At 43.2% G+C, this 15,922-nt stretch overlaps 1 protein-coding gene and 1 pseudogene across 1 annotated transcript in view; one reads left to right on the top strand and one right to left on the bottom strand.

Moving 5' to 3' along the window:
- The first annotated feature begins 502 nt into the window (after window positions 1–502).
- The window catches only part of LOC147242704 (leucine-rich repeat and fibronectin type-III domain-containing protein 2-like), a 147,422-nt gene continuing 132,002 nt past the window's right edge, over window positions 503–15,922 (top strand). Inside the window, exon 1 of the mRNA XM_086188828.1 lies at window positions 503–892. The gene's annotated coding sequence lies outside the window, so the exon portion shown is untranslated. The remainder of the gene's footprint in view (window positions 893–15,922) is intronic.
- LOC147242708 (uncharacterized) lies at window positions 12,629–13,248 on the bottom strand (annotated as a pseudogene).

Genomic DNA, 15,922 nt, shown 5'->3' with positions numbered 1-15,922 from the left:
TAATTGGTAAAGAGTATTAATCAATGAGTAATTTGTCATTAGTAAGTAAAAAAGGAACAGTTCATCACTTATGCCTTAATAAAAAAAACGGTCCATGAAGGCTACTCTCTCATGAATCAGAAAGTGATGTATTATTCAAGCCTTTAATAAGAACTTACAAAACCAGTATAAATGGTGCCTTGCGTAATCAGTTTACCCTAGACTTTTTAACTTAAATTAAAAACAAAAAACAAAAACAACTAACCCTTTTTCGACGTTATATCACCATTTTTGTCTAAATTAAACGTGCAGCTATTTCTGAACTATCTGGGTGTAACATGAAGCGCGCAGTATTTTTGCATGTCGAATACGTCACATGTCCGTCAATTCCAGTCCAACCACTGTCTCAGTCTGCGTAGGAAGATAAATCTGAATGCCCGCTGCAGACCGGGGGAGAGTGGGTGAGAGAGAGAGAGAGAGAGAGAGAGAGAGAGAGAGAGAGAGAGAGAGAGAGAGAGAGAGAGAATGCGTTCCAGAGCTCTAAAATGATGTTATCTTTCTCTATACCATCACAGCGGTGTGAGTGGGTGTTCACGCAATCAGCATTAAAACGTTTAAGCTCCGTGGAACTTTAATCGTGCCCTCCGGTATACTCAAGCTTGCATATTTGAGGGTATCGTGTGTGAAGGCAGTGGAGTGGTTCGCTTGCTTGCTCAAAGCCAGCTACGGGCGGCGGAGCGGTGAGCGCAATGAGGTGTTTTTTTTACGCGCAAAGCAAAAACGGACTAAGCGATGCATTTACCCGTAACAGGCCAGGAAATGGAAGTTAAAAAAACCATAACGGAATAAAGTGGAAACTGCATATGAGCTGCACCTCCGGAGACAGAGAGAAGGTTATAACGCCTGATACAAGGTAACGAGACACCGCATATTCACACCGCATTTCCTTCAATGATCATCTGTTAATCGGGTTTGGATGTTATAATGTTACTAGGATACAGGCTACAGTGTCTGCCATGTTGATGCGTTCTCCATGTATAGTTAAGTTATTGCTGCAGGGGATCTTTCCACAATTGGAGGGATTTTATCCCCGAATCAACCCTCTTTCATTATCACGGGTCTAGTCGGGGATTCAAGCAGGTCTGATCAAACCGGAAGGAATATCGCTGTTTATACCCCCCCCCCCCCCCATATATTCTAGGGAAATAGATCCTCCAACAATCATACATTACCCCCCTTCCTTCCTCCGCAGCCCTCAGTTGCACAATTTATTTTTGGCTGACAAATGTCATACAATGCTAAGTCTTAAGTCAAAGTAAATGTTGTTTCATAGCACAAATGTTGATACTTATGTAGCAGGAAGTGTTTCTATCTCTGTACAGTCAGATAGTTGAAATGGAGCTCTGTGAAGTCCTAATGGATGAAAGAGTAAATGGGGAGGGTTTTGAAATAATGACCATATCAGTTGGTCAGGAGCGAGCTAAAAAAAACAAAAACAGAAAAAATGTGTGTGTGTGGGTGGGGTTGGGGGGCTACTGCAGGTGAATAAGCTTTATTTGATCATATTTGGAGTGTGATTTTCAAATGGTGAACAAATTTGGAATGAGCTATTAATGTCTTGCTATGTGGCCTTAAGGGCTGAGAACTGTATCGGTGTGTGTGGCCTGTATGTGGACACTTAACAGTTCATGACCTTGACTTTGGATGTAACTGAGATGGAGTACTAAGGGTTGAGGGCTGAAAGATGCATTGCCTTTAACCCCCCCCCCCCCAAAAAAAAAACAAGAACAAAAAAAAAAACAGGCCACAAATATGAGTGGAAGTGTAATAGCTTCAATGGGATTGGGATGTATAGGCAGGTGAAGCTATATGCCATGCTAGGGAACCTCCATCCCTAATCCCACTGTCTACTAAAAGATGACCTTTGGCTCATGCGGATTACAGTGCGACAGTAATTGACTTACTATTAACCCTTGGAACCCATATTTTTTTGTCATGCTAGAAATAGTTGAGTTGCAGGATCCAGGTCAGCCTAGAACACAGCACCATCCTTATTGGTGGGGGAGGGGACATTAATCTACCTCCATCACTGAGTTCCCAGGCTCCCTGCCACAGTGAAACTGGTAATCCCTCAGTAATCATAGCTTAAATTTGTTAGTGCTGTGACTTGCTTTACCTCTCTGGTGTTCTAAATAGAATCTGAGCAGGAATGCACTGGTGCAAAGCATCAAATATGTCATAAGGCAGCTGGGTCATTTCATTTTTCATATTCTGCAGAATTTGTAATGTCACAGTGAGGAGCTGGTTTTCTGCTACCCTCTGTCCATGTTAATTTTAGTGCTTATTGCTGGAGATCAGGTTAATACTGGTCTCAGCACAGTCAATAACGTACAGTTTAATTCTGTTCTGATGATATCATTACTTCTCTTCTGAGAAAGGTGATATATATATATATATATATATATATATATATATATATATATATATATATATTGCTGCTAAATGTCCTTTGTGCTTGTTGGTGGCCACGTTGGTCTTTGGGCTTTCAAATAATACTCTCCCTAAGCAGCCCCTGGTCCTCTCAGCGGATCTGCTGTCTATAAATAATGGCACATATGTCACCATGCTCTTGGCTGACGTACGCTAAGCCCCATGCTGAGCTCTGTAGGTACCAGCAGATAACTGTCTTGACTGAGGCTAGGATACAAACTTTGGCACACCACACGCTTCAGTGACATTCTCCTAATTTTTTCCTCCCATTTCTGTCACCTCTGCTCATTGTCCTGTCACTCATCAGTCAAATCAGTCTCCACCGCACTCCTCTTGAACATGGGAGGAGATGAACATCTCCTGAACATCAACATTAGTGACAGCTTGTTTACCCCTGTTTAACTCTATTTAACTCTGTGTGTGTGTGTGTGTGTGTGTGTGTGTGTGTGAGTGAAAGAGAGCGAGAGACAGAGTCTGAAGAGAGAGCAGGGAGGAGCTGTGCTCTGACATGGATAAAGACCAGTTGTTGAGTCATCAGTTCATTCAAATTTCAACAGGATAATGTACACACATGAATTCTCGTTCTATGGTTGCAATCAAGTTCAACATGAATGAAAATTAACAGCCTCTTTCAGTACAATGGGCTTCCTACTCAAGCACGTTTATAGTAAAGAATTAATTCTGAAGTTTATCATCTCAAATCAATGTTGTATCAATAGCCTGTCAAACTACAAGCAAGCGTAATACAGTGCTGCATCGCTCTCATCATTTCTGACTGCAAATACCAACGTGACAGGCATTACACTTAGCAGTATATACTGACCAACCAAAACATTAAGACCACTCCTCATTCATGTTTGTCTCAAAAAATCTGGTTCATTTGAACTTTGTGATCACTCCACACCATGTGCTTTTGTAGTCCTGGCATGATTGGAAGAGATGGGCTTCATCATGGAATGGATACGCATGAGCACTTAATCTGGACAGCGTCAAAGTGAGTTTTGGCTATACATACAGTAAGTGATTGAACCTTGGAACATGGAGAAAAACTGCCCAGATGATGATGTGCGATGTGCCAGTGTGTTTTGCTCGCTCACTTGATGTTAAACCAAGTAGTGAATCTTCAGTCTGGGGTGCAAACTTGTCCCCTTTGGGTGCATCGTGTGATTGAAAGTGTGTTCTGGCTAGGTCATTCTCCTGCGTCAGTCAAGCAAGGGAATGGGGAGCGGACGCACGTGTGTGCACTAAGACTGCAATCCCATAAAACCCCTGACAATTAAAATTTTCAATTTGGAAGCCATTATTGTTGTGTTTTTACACTATAGTACCAGTTTTTCGACACAGATTGTGTGGGAAAGCTGGTATGTCTGGTCACCATATTTCACCATAGTTCTACTGTTAAGAATTGTCCATAAAAAATGATTTTAGGGTTGATATCAGATATCTAATGACCATAAATTTGTCATATGCAGGCTTTATTTGTTTAGTTAGAATAAGAATCCCTAAAAGGTTGGATTGAAATCCGTTTTATAAGTGTAATGTCTTAATAAGTGATGGGCATAACAAGGATAGGATATCCCACCTGATAAAACACAAACTTCCTCAGAACCAGAAATAACTATATATACAAAAGTGGTTAGGTAGAGATGGATGTGCATGCTGGGCGGCCTAGTGGTGCAGTGGTTAGCACTGTCGCCTCACAGCAAGAAGGTTCCAGATTTGAGCCCCAGTTTGAGCATGGGTTCTTTCTGTGTGGAATTTGCAAGTTCTCCCTGTGCCTGCGTGGGTTCTCTGTGGGTAATCCAGCTTCCTCCCACGGTCCAAAGACATGCAAGAGGGAACTTGGCTAATTGGATTGTCTAAATTGACCATAGGCGTGGATGTAGGTGTCAGTGGTTGTCTGTGTAAATGTGTTGGCCCTGTGATGGACTGGCAACCTGTCCAGGGTGTACCCCGCCTCTTGCCCGAAGCGTGCTGGGCTAGGCTCCAGCTCCCCCACGAACAGGATAAGCAGTAGTAAATGAATGGATGTGAATGTCACTATCCAGTAGTTGGTACTTTTAAAAATAATATATATAAGAAGGACCCTAATAACATTTATGAAGTTGAGGTAGGAGAGGTTTGTTGCTTGTAAAAGTAGGGCCCAGTATTGTGTGTCTCCGGTCACTAGAATAGCTGTTTACAGTGAAGAGGTGCCAGGCAGAAAGGAATACAAGGCTGGAAGTAGAAAGGGCGATGCATAGCAGGCCTCTTCTTTATCCATTCCCCCTCCCAGATACCTATTGATTACAGACTCTCAACTGTTGCAATTGACAACTGTGGTCTCCTCATTTGTAATTGATTTTATAACTCAGTAAACATCCCTGGCATTATGTTGTCATGCCTGCAAGTTATTCAATGAATATTCTCCAATGAAAGCTGTATGAGGGGATTTGTATGTGGGGTGTTCATATTCCTGAGTGATCTCCCTCTGCCTCCCTGAGTGTGTGTGTGTGTTGTGTGTGTGTGTGTGTGTGTGCGCGTGTGTGTGTGTTTTCTCTGGCAAACAGGATGTAGCTTGCAGCACGCCAAGCCTACTTTGCTTCCTGGTAGGTGGCGGAAGCGCCTTTGGGTTTAGTGGTATGTTGCCCATATGCCCTCCACCTGCCTGAACTAACACATAACCATCTGGGTAAGACAAGCAGATCCTGTTCCAGTGTGCAAAAAGGATTACACCGCTGCTTCACATGGCCCATTAACAACTTTATTTAGAAAAGTGCGTGGTCAGGTATGTGACCTACAATCAAATGTGGCATAAGCTATTTGAAAATGAATGAACACTGATTAAAAGCTACTTTGATAATCATTCTGGATCTTTTATTTGCCTGTCTTATCAGGCAGAATATTGGATCTGTTACACAAAAAAACTTCCAGTGTAGTGATATTTACTTCAAAATAAAAGCAGCAATGCTTGATTACTTTTGTGGTTTTGCCAGGGCTGATTGAGAAATTGCTGACTGAAAGTTAAGCTCTTGTCAGTCCCTAAACTATTGTCATTTTCTCATTTGTGCTGCACTGCTTGCTTACTACATAGACGACTTACTTGCCCCTATCCTATACTGTCTTATTTTGTGAAGAGTGAAAAAAAAATGACTTTCGAAATTTTAACTCAGGATGAAAGAGCAAAAGAAGCGTTTTGTTATGTTTGCTGTAGAAAGTACCCATGAAACAGACATTGTTCCTCATTTTTCTAAAACAACAACAAAGCCTAATCTTGTTTTCACATTAAAACATGTCAACAAGCGAAAGCGGGTGTTTGGGCACCCTGAAAAGGGTCGACTCTGACTCCGTGTCGACCGACACGCCAAGCGACCTGGGTGTTAACGGCTCGGCTTGCCTGCAGTGTGAAAAAGGCAACCCGCGTTGTCTCGGGATTCACGCGACTTTTCTGTTGCAATCTGATTTTGTCACTGTGCTGCCTGCCAGGCTGTCATTTTGGAAGCTCCGCAGAAAAAAATGAATGAATCAATAAAAAAGGGCTCACTCATCTCTCAATAAAGTTTTGGCCTCTTCCATAAGATCAGTCTTTCTGTTGATGTCCCAGAGACTCCATTTCACTCCTTTTTTTTCAAACAATTTACACATGTATGATCTTACTTGAATTAATCTATGCTTGCAAACTCCCACCCATCAGGGAACCCTAACATGAACTGGGCAAGCACGACCGAGTTTATAAACAACTTGTATAGCGATGTTGCACATCTTTTTTATCAATCATGGCAGCGCACTGTCAAGATCGTGAAGGCCGTGAGCTGCTTGCGATCCACGGTGAATTGGAGATTCGGCGACAGATTTCTGGCACCGTACAGGACACGGTGATTTATGGGAATGGCGATTTATGGGAACATTACCGGCATTTTGAGACATGGCACACTTTTATGTGTAATGATAACGCGATGACGTACGAGAGAGAAAAACACAGGCACGCAGCCGTCACAGCGGGAGCTCAGACCATCTGCTGGAAGCTTGAATGCGCCCTAATGTCGAGCAAACGTGCTCAACGTACGAAAACCCAAGTTGACACGGGTTTTTCAGTATGAAAGCGGTATTACATTGAGATCCATGCCATTGATGATGGTGGGGACAAAAGTACATACTAGCAAGGCACAATGACAGTGTGAAAGCAAACCTGACATAGCACACATTCAAATTATTTGTAATGGCAGACAAGAGCAGCAACACATATGACTTCACAGTGAACACAAACAAATCACAGTTGCTGTCAGACAGAATTTATATTCTATTTCATGTGTCCTAACATGGGTTTCTTGTCAATGGGTCTCCTTTCCCTGCTCTGTATGCAAATAAACACCATATTACTTCCATTTGCAGTGTTTTAATCAGAGAATTTATGGTTTGTATTTGATACAAATGGCACACTTGAGTAAGGTGTTAAAAACATGCAGAGATGAAACGCATTTATTTTTTGCTATGGATCGTTTAGATTGACACATCCACTAATATTTATCATTGACTTTTTAATTTTAAAGAAATTACTGTCTTGTTTTGGATGATTTCTAGTGTTTGTACAGAGAGATAAGACAGAGAGAGGGAGAGAGAGACATCAGGCTATGGTCAAGTCAAGAGACATTAACAATTTACTAATAGAATGAATGCAGCCAGTGAGCCAGCTGTGGTGTGCTGGGGGGGGACATCCTGGACAATGTCAGCCACCCTCTGCACACTGTCACCACCAGCCTGTTCAGCCAGAGGCTGCTCCTCCCCAAGCGCAGGACCAACAGACTGAAGAACTTCTTCATCCCCCGAGCCATCAAACTGTTAAACTCCTCACTGGAGGGGGGGGAGGGCCAACAGAAGGACTATAGGAGAGGGCTGAGCACCAATTAAAGCTGCAAGCAGCGTTGTTAGGGCCTGAGCCCCCGCGCGGCCTATGGCCGCGTCCTTGACACCGGCCCCAATCCAACGGTGTAATCGGCAAATCCCTAGGCCTTGTAGTTTAGGAGATACGAGCCTCAGTGCGCTGCACAGTGTGACTGCAGAGCTGAGAGCCGGCCCTTTAAGAGCCCCTCCCTTCTCTGCTCGCTCTCTGCCATCTCTGTCAGAGCTGAGAGCAGAGCTGAGAGCAGAGCTGCCAGCTGGCCCATTAAGAACCCCTCCCCCGCTGCACTGTGTCTGATCTGTGCTAGAGTGGAGAGAGTGGAGGATTCAGAGAAATATAGTGTGTAAAAGCTGAATAAGTCGGCATACGTTGGTCAAAAGTCACACAAAATACCATATTTTTGTAGGGATTTTTGTCAGGAATACAGTGTTGTGTTTTTAAAAGCTGTGGAATGTATGGTGTAGATGTGAGAAGCATTTGTTTGAGAGTATGTACCCTGAGAGGACACGCTCTCCCCATAGACTTCCATTGTAAGGCGAAAAGTGTCTCCCCCACTTTGACGGCTCATAAAATCCAAACCGAGCGCGTAGTATATTAACCTTGAACAACTTTTAATCAGCACAGTTGGGAGAGTAATGTGTGAAAGTTTGGAAGCCCTGGCATTTACGGTTTAGGAGGAGATAGATTTTGTTCGGGGCGCAAAATTGTCCAAAATTAGACATTCGTGTCCAAATTGTGGACATCCTGTTACAGTTAGGTCAGGGGTGTGAGTGTATGATTTATCCGTCTTGATGAGACGAGTTCAATGGTGTTTGTCCCATGTCTGTAGGACATTCCTACAGTCTGTGGCGTGGTTTTTTGTGTATGTAGGTGGCGCTATTGAGTAGAGCGCCTCTTTTTTTTTTAATTATCGAATTTTTTGCCGCACCCGATGTGCTTACCAAATTTGGTGAGTTTTCATGCATGTTTAGGGGGTCAAATTTACTTTTGAAGTGGCGAGTGTGACTTCGAAACATAATAGGGTCTTCGCCAGGGACTGGCTCAGGCCCTAATAACCTGCCCCGATAACAACCGGACACTCGTGCAACATAAGAGACTGCATATTATTATTAGGGCCTGAGCCAGTCCCTGGCGAAGACCCTATTATGTTTCGAAGTCACACTCGCCACTTCAAAAGTAAATTTGACCCCCTAAACATGCATGAAAACTCACCAAATTTGGTAAGCACATCAGGTGCGGCGAAAAATTCGATAATTAAAAAAAAAAGAGGCGCTCTACTCAATAGCGCCACCTACATACACAAAAATCCACGCCACAGACTGTAGGAATGTCCTACAGACATGGGACAAACACCATTGAACTCGTCTCATCAAGACGGATAAATCATACACTCACACCCCTGACCTAACTGTAACAGGATGTCCACAATTTGGACACGAATGTCTAATTTTGGACAATTTTGCGCCCCGAACAAAATCTATCTCCTCCTGAACCGTAAATGCCAGGGCTTCCAAACTTTCACACATTACTCTCCCAACTGTGCTCTTCAAAAATCTTTAAAGGCTAATATACTACGCGCTCGGTTTGGATTTTATGAGCCGTCAAAGTGGGGGAGACACTTTTCGCCTTACAATGGAAGTCTATGGGGAGAGCGTGTCCTCTCAGGGTACATACTCTCAAACAAATGCTTCTCACATCTACACCATACATTCCACAGCTTTTAAAAACACAACACTGTATTCCTGACAAAAATCCCTACAAAAATACGGTATTTTGTGTGACTTTTGACCAACGTATGACGACTTATTCAGCTTTTACACACTATATTTCTCTTAATCCTCCACTCTCTCCACTCCAGCACAGATCAGACACAGTGCAGCGGGGGAGGGGTTCTTAAAGGGCCAGCTGGCAGCTCTGCTCTCAGCTCTGCTCTCAGCTCTGCACTCACACTGTGCAGCGCACTGAGGCTCATATCTCCTCAACTACAAGGCCTAGGGATTTGCCGATTACACCGTTGGATTGGGGCCGGTGTCAAGGACGCGGCCGTAGGCCGCGCGGGGGCTCAGGCCCTAACAACGCTGCTTGCAGCTTTAATTATTATTATTATTATTAGGGCCTGAGCCAGAAGGTACTTCTGGCGAAGACCCTATTATGTTTTTATTATTGTTGTTGTTGTTGTTATTATAACTATTGTTATATTTTTATTATATCATATTATATTATCATCATTATTATTGTTATGATTATTATTGTTATAATAACCAATTAAGAACAATTAATATTTTTATTATTCCTGTTACTATGCACATATACATAATCATCCAGGTACACACAGGCACACGCACATGTATGTGTGTATATATATATATGTATATATGTATATATATATATACATATATATATATATATATATATATATATATATATATAGAGTCTTTGTTTTCTCTTCTTTGCTATTTTTCGATAAGGTGTCATTTATGTCTATTCTATGGTAACAGTGCTGCGAATGAATGTTGAGGAGAGTGCAATTTCCCTGGCGGAACGTCCAAAAGGGATTAATAAAGTAGTCTGTCTGTCCGTCTGTGATACTTTCCATCTGTTTATCATTCAGAAATCACAGTGATGCTTGTTTCTAACAAACCAACCCTCCAATGTCGATGTTTGTAGCAGTCATAATTGGCTTTCTGTAAAGGCTTTCTACAAGATCAAATGTTGTAATAGTCCATCGTTCATTCTCAAAAGTAATCAATACAGCCAACTGGAAATCAAATGCTGTTTTAAAATGTTTCTATTCTTTTTATTTTTCAGATGAGTCATTAATTTAACTTTCAAGGAAAAAGAAGGAAAAGTAGTGCTGCTAATGTGTTGCTCTGCCGAGCAAACATAATAGGGTCTTCGCCAGAAGTACCTTCTGGCTCAGGCCCTAAAAATTCAAATACTAAAATGTATAGTGAGAGTGCAATATACACAACGCAGTTTGCAAAGTACATTAATTGCCTTGTACTTAACTACAAACCCTGGGTGTGGACATTTTTCAGCTAAAATTACAAACAATACCAACAATCCAAACAATCACCAGACTTTTCAAAGGGCCATTGAGTTCCATTGTGGAAAGCAAGTTTCTCAAATTTAACCCAAGCCAATCTGTTTGCTAATGGTTTTTATTGATGAACCTAACTTGAAATGTTATCAAATTATTATCATATGTATGAAACAGTATAGTACATTTTTTTTTGGTGAATATCACCTCATTAGCCTGTTTATTCAAATGTAGAAATTTTAATAGGTTAAGTATTTTACCAGGAAAACACTGACATCATGAAGTGATTCTGATTTAAATATATCATATTTGTACATTAAGCAGGCTGTCAGACTTTGTCAGTATTATTCTAATTTGAAATAATAAATCTATCTACCAAGGAGGATTAACAGAATTGTAGTGTGTAAAAGCTGAATAACTTGGCATACGTTGGTCAAAAGTCACACATAATACCATATTTTTGTAGGGATTTTTATCAGGATTACAGTGGTGTGTTTTTGAAAGCTGTGGGATGTATGGTGTAGACGTGACAAGCATTAGTTTGACAGTATGTACCCTGAGAGGACACGCTCTCCCCATAGACTTCCATTGTAAGCGTGAAACGTGTGTCCCCCACTTTGAGGGCTCATAAAATCCAAACCGAGCGCGTAGTATATTAACCTTTAAAGATTTTTGAAGAGCACAGCTGGGAGAGTAATGTGTGAAAGTTTGGAAGCCCTGGCATTTACGGTTTAGGAGGAGATAGATTTTGTTCGGAGAGTAAAAAAAGTCCTGATTTTGACAGTTTTGTCCAATTTGTGGACATTCTGTTGTAGATAGGTGAGGGGTCAGAGTATATGAATTGTTCGTCTTGATGAGACGAGTCCAACGGTGTTGGTGCCATGTTTGTGAGACTTTTGTGTGAGGAGTTATAGCACTGGAAATTTAAAAAAATTATCTTTTTTTTGTGTGGCTCCCTAGGTGGCGCTTTAGACTTTTGTTGTGTTTTTGTTTTTGATTAGTGAATGTTTAGGCAGACCGAACGATTGTGGCGAATTTCAGCGAATTTCATGCATGTTCAGGGGGTCAAATTAGATTATGCGCATTATGCACATATAGCGCGCACTCATTGACAGCAGAACAGTATAATACCAGGTTTTGAATGGGTGTGTATGTGAAAACTGGCTCCGGGCCGTCTGACCCAGTTGCCTCATGGGTGTTGGGGGGGGGCTGGGACACTGTTTAGTGTGTCTTTTTAGTGTTTTTAGTGCTGCTAATGTGTTGCTCTGCCGAGCAAACATAATAGGGTCTTTGCCAGAAGTACTAAGTACCTTCTGGCTCAGGCCCTAAAAAAATAAATCGTAGCACAAGTTCTAGATTGGTGAATCACAATTGAAAAAAAAATATAAAAGCAACACTTAATTTTTGAACTGAAGTGTTTGCTAAATATGGAGTTCAACAGATTTATGAGAAAAATTTGTAAGAAAGAAATGCTTGAATGCATTTTCAAGAAGTGCATGTATGAAGCGTCAAAGTCAGGAAAAAAGAAATGAAACAAGTGTTGCATTTCTATTTTTGTGTGGAGCAAATTCATATCATATCATATCAATCAATATAGAAAAATGACAGCTGATGCCACCAGTGTTTAAATTTCAAAAGAACAACCAAACAATTGCTACAAAACAGCCTTGTTGTTCCCATTGTTTTTTTTTTTTGTATTTGTTTCTTTAGAAATGCCATCACAGAGCAGATTTTCATGGTGAAATTAGGTTCTTCCATAAAAATTTTCATGGTAGAAATGGATTCTACCATTAAAATTTCAGTTACTTTCACAACGTCTTCTCTTAACCCTATGAATCTGTATTACAAGGATCTTATTCAGGCTGACAAGAAACCCTCTTTTCTTGAAATGAGGTCACACAAGAGCGGAAGGGGAAAAAATGGTCAAGGGAATGCTTTTGAGATGTCATATTCTAATCAGAATATGCTTATCAAGAAGATCCCACAGTGCACTACCTCAAAATAGATCATGAAGCTCTGCTTTTTCATTATGTTAACATTCAGCTGAAGCAGTTATTCCCATGCAGCTTTTGATGTTTCTTAAATTTAAGATATTCAGTAAATAACCTGCAGTGTTTGTCTCTGTAGGTGACCCAGTGGAATACTGGAATGCCCATAGAGGTAAAGAGGGACAGTTAGCTGCATGCTTTAGTCATTGCTCTTTCCAGCAGTTGCGAAGCATTATTGATGAAATTTGGGGGTCACTGCCCGTGTGCTCCTCCTATCACGGGGCCCACATCAGCCTTGATCTTCCACATTCATTCTAGCTGTTCTTTTAACCCCTGGTACTTCTCAACCTTCTCATGTTGCTTCTTCCTGACATTGGCGTCAGGTGGTATAGCCACATCTATCACCACTGCTCTCTTCTACTGTTTGTCCACCACTACTATTTCCACCAGTTGTTCGGCAGTAGCTGTTCGTCAGCCTGGAAGCTGAAGTCCAACAGCACCCCTAGCCCTGTTGTTCTTGACCACTTTTGGTGGTATGTCCCATTGGGATTTGGGTACATCTGGTCCATCCAGGGTACAGAGGTTTCTGTACACTATCCCTGCCACTTCGTTGTGCCTCTCCATGTATGCTTTGTGGCGAGCATCTCACACCCCGCGACTATGTGTTGGACTGTCTCAGGAGCATCCTTGCACAGCCTGCACTTTGGGTCTGATCTGGTGTGGTAGACCTTGGCCTCTCTGCCTCTTGCGCTTATGGCCTGCTGTTGTGCTGGCATAATGAGTGCCTCTGTGCTGTCTTTCAGTCCAGCATGTTCCAGCCATTGGCAGGTCTTCTTGATATGAGCCACTTCCTCAATCTGGCTGTTGTACATGCTTGAAAGGGCCTCGTCTGTCCACGTCTGCATCTCTCCCTCCTCACTCTCATCAGATTTCAGCTGTTTGAGGCACTGACTGAGCAGCTCGTCCTGAGGGGCCATCTTCTTGATGTCTTCGTCTTCATCGTCCTCCGCTTCATCCGGTGGGTCCGGGTCGCGGGGGCAGCAGTCTCAGCAAGGAAGCCCAGACTGCCCTCTCCCAAACCACTTCAACCAGCTCTTCCGGGAGGATCCCGAGGCGTTCCCAGACCATCCGAGAGATATAATCCCTCCACCGTGTCCTGGGTCGGCCTCGAGGCCTCCTCCCAGTTGGACATGCCTGGAAAACCTCCAGAGGGAGGCGCCCAGGAGGCATCCTCACCAGATGCCCGAACCACCTCAACTGGCTCCTCTCGACATGGAGGAGCAGCGGCTCTACTCTGAGTCCCTCCCGAATGACTGAGCTTCTCACCCTATCTCTAAGGGAGAGCCCAGCCACCCTGCGGAGGAAACTCATTTCGGCCGCTTGTATTCGCGATCTTGTACTTTCGGTCATTACCCAAAGCTCATGACCATAGGTGAGGATTGGAACGTAGATTGACCGGTAAATCGAGAGCCTCGCCTTTTGGCTAAGCTCCCTCTTCACCACAACAGGCTGGTTTAGCAACCGCAAGACTGCGGATGCCGCCCCAATCCGCCTGTCAATCTCCCGCTCCATCTTACCCTCACTCGTGAACAAGACCCCGAGATACTTAAACTCCTCCACCTGAGGTAAAACCTCCCCCCCGACCCGGAGTGGGCAAACCACCCTTTTCCGGCTGAGGACCATGGCCTCAGACTTGGAGGTGCTGATTCTCATCCCAGCCGCTTCACATTCGGCTGCAAACTGTCCCAGCAAGAGCTGGAGGTCGTGACCCGATGGCGCTAAGAGGACTACGTCATCCGCAAACAGCCAAGACGACATCCTCCTGCCACCAAACTCAACACCCTCCACCACCCGGCTGCGCCTAGAAATTCTGTCCATAAAAGTTATGAACAGAACCGGTGACAAAGGGCAGCCTTGACCGAGTCCAACCCTCACTGGGAACAAGTCCGACTTACTACCGGCCACACGGACCAGACTCTCACTCCTCCGGTAGAATGACCGAATGGCCCTTTGTAAAGGGCCATCCACCCCGTACTCCCGGAGTACCCCCCACAGTATGCTCCTGGGAACACAGTCGTAAGCCTTCTCCAAGTCCACAAAGCACATGTGGACTGGTTGGGCAAACTCCCATGCCCCCTCCAGCACCCTAGCGAGGTCAGTGACAAAACAGTCGAAGAGATTATTTCAGGTCTGAGTTCATCTACATGCTGCCTTGATGAGTTACCCACTAGATTTCTAAAGACTGTGCTGAGCAGCCTGTTACCAAAAGTTACTCATTTAGTTAACACTTCACTAGAGACTGGAACATTTCCAAGGGCCCTGAAAACTGCGGTCATTAAGCCTCTTTTAAAGAAGAGCAGTCTTGATGCCATGGTTCTGAACAACTACCGGCCCATATCAAACCTGTCATTCCTAGGAAAAGTCCTAGAAAAAGTTGTTTATCAACAACTCACTGACTTTCTCCTGTCCAACAATGCTTTTGATACTTTCCAGTCTGGCTTTAGGCCCCACCACAGCACTGAGACAGCTCTGATCAAGGTGATAAATGACATCCGCCTAAACACAGACAAAGGCAAAGTCTCAGTCTTAGTCCTGCTTGACTTGAGTGCTGCCTTTGACACAGTTGACCATGAGATCCTTTTACAGAGGCTAGAGAATTGGCTAGGAATCTCTGGTTCTGCTCTAAACTGGTTCAAGTCCTATCTTGAGGAGAGAACATACTTTGTTGAAATTGGAAATTGCAGCTCAGACAAAATGGCCATGACCTGTGGTGTCCCCCAAGGTTCAATCTTGGGGCCCCTCTTGTTCAACCTATACATGCTTCCACTAGGCCAACTAATAAGCAGCCATAATGTGTCCTACCATAACTATGCAGACGACACTCAGATCTATGTGTCTCTGACAGCAGGTGAACATGGACCTGTGGATTCACTCTTCCACTGCATTCAACATATAAGCATGTGGATGCAAAACAACTTTCTCCAGCTAAACTCAGAAAAAACGGAATTAATCGTTTTTGGGCCACAGAAGCAAAGAGAAAGTGTGATCAGTCACCGTGAATCCTTTTCTCTAAAACCAAAACAACAGGTTAGAAATCTGGGGGTAATATTGGACTCAGATCTGAACTTTAACAGCCACATAAAGTCAGTAATATCAGCAGCCTTTTACCATCTAAAAAACATTGCCAAAATCAAAGGTATAGTGTCTAAACCAGACTTGGACAGACTAATCCATGCATTTGTCTTCAGTAGGTTAGACTACTGTAACAGCCTGCTCACTGGTATCTCTAAACAAGCTGTTAAACAGCTACAATACATTCAGAACGCTACAGCTCGACTCCTGACTAGAACCAGAAAATACGACCATATTAGTCCAGTGCTCAGATCTCTGCACTGGCTTCCTGTTGCTCAGAGAATAGACTTTAAGACAGCTCTGCTTGTATACAAGTCTCTTCATGGTCAAGCACCAAAGTACATCTCTGACATGTTAGACCCATATGAGCCCTCCAGGTCTCTGAGAACCTCAGGTAGAGGGGCCCAGAGTCAG

Source organism: Aulostomus chinensis, chromosome 20 (genome assembly GCF_037954235.1).
Source record: "Aulostomus chinensis isolate RoL2024-O1b breed Wild chromosome 20, RoL_Achi_v1.0, whole genome shotgun sequence".
NCBI lineage: Eukaryota > Metazoa > Chordata > Actinopteri > Syngnathiformes > Aulostomidae > Aulostomus > Aulostomus chinensis.
The sequence above is the reverse complement of the archived record's forward strand: the minus strand, read 5'-3'. Positions and strand labels throughout refer to the sequence as shown.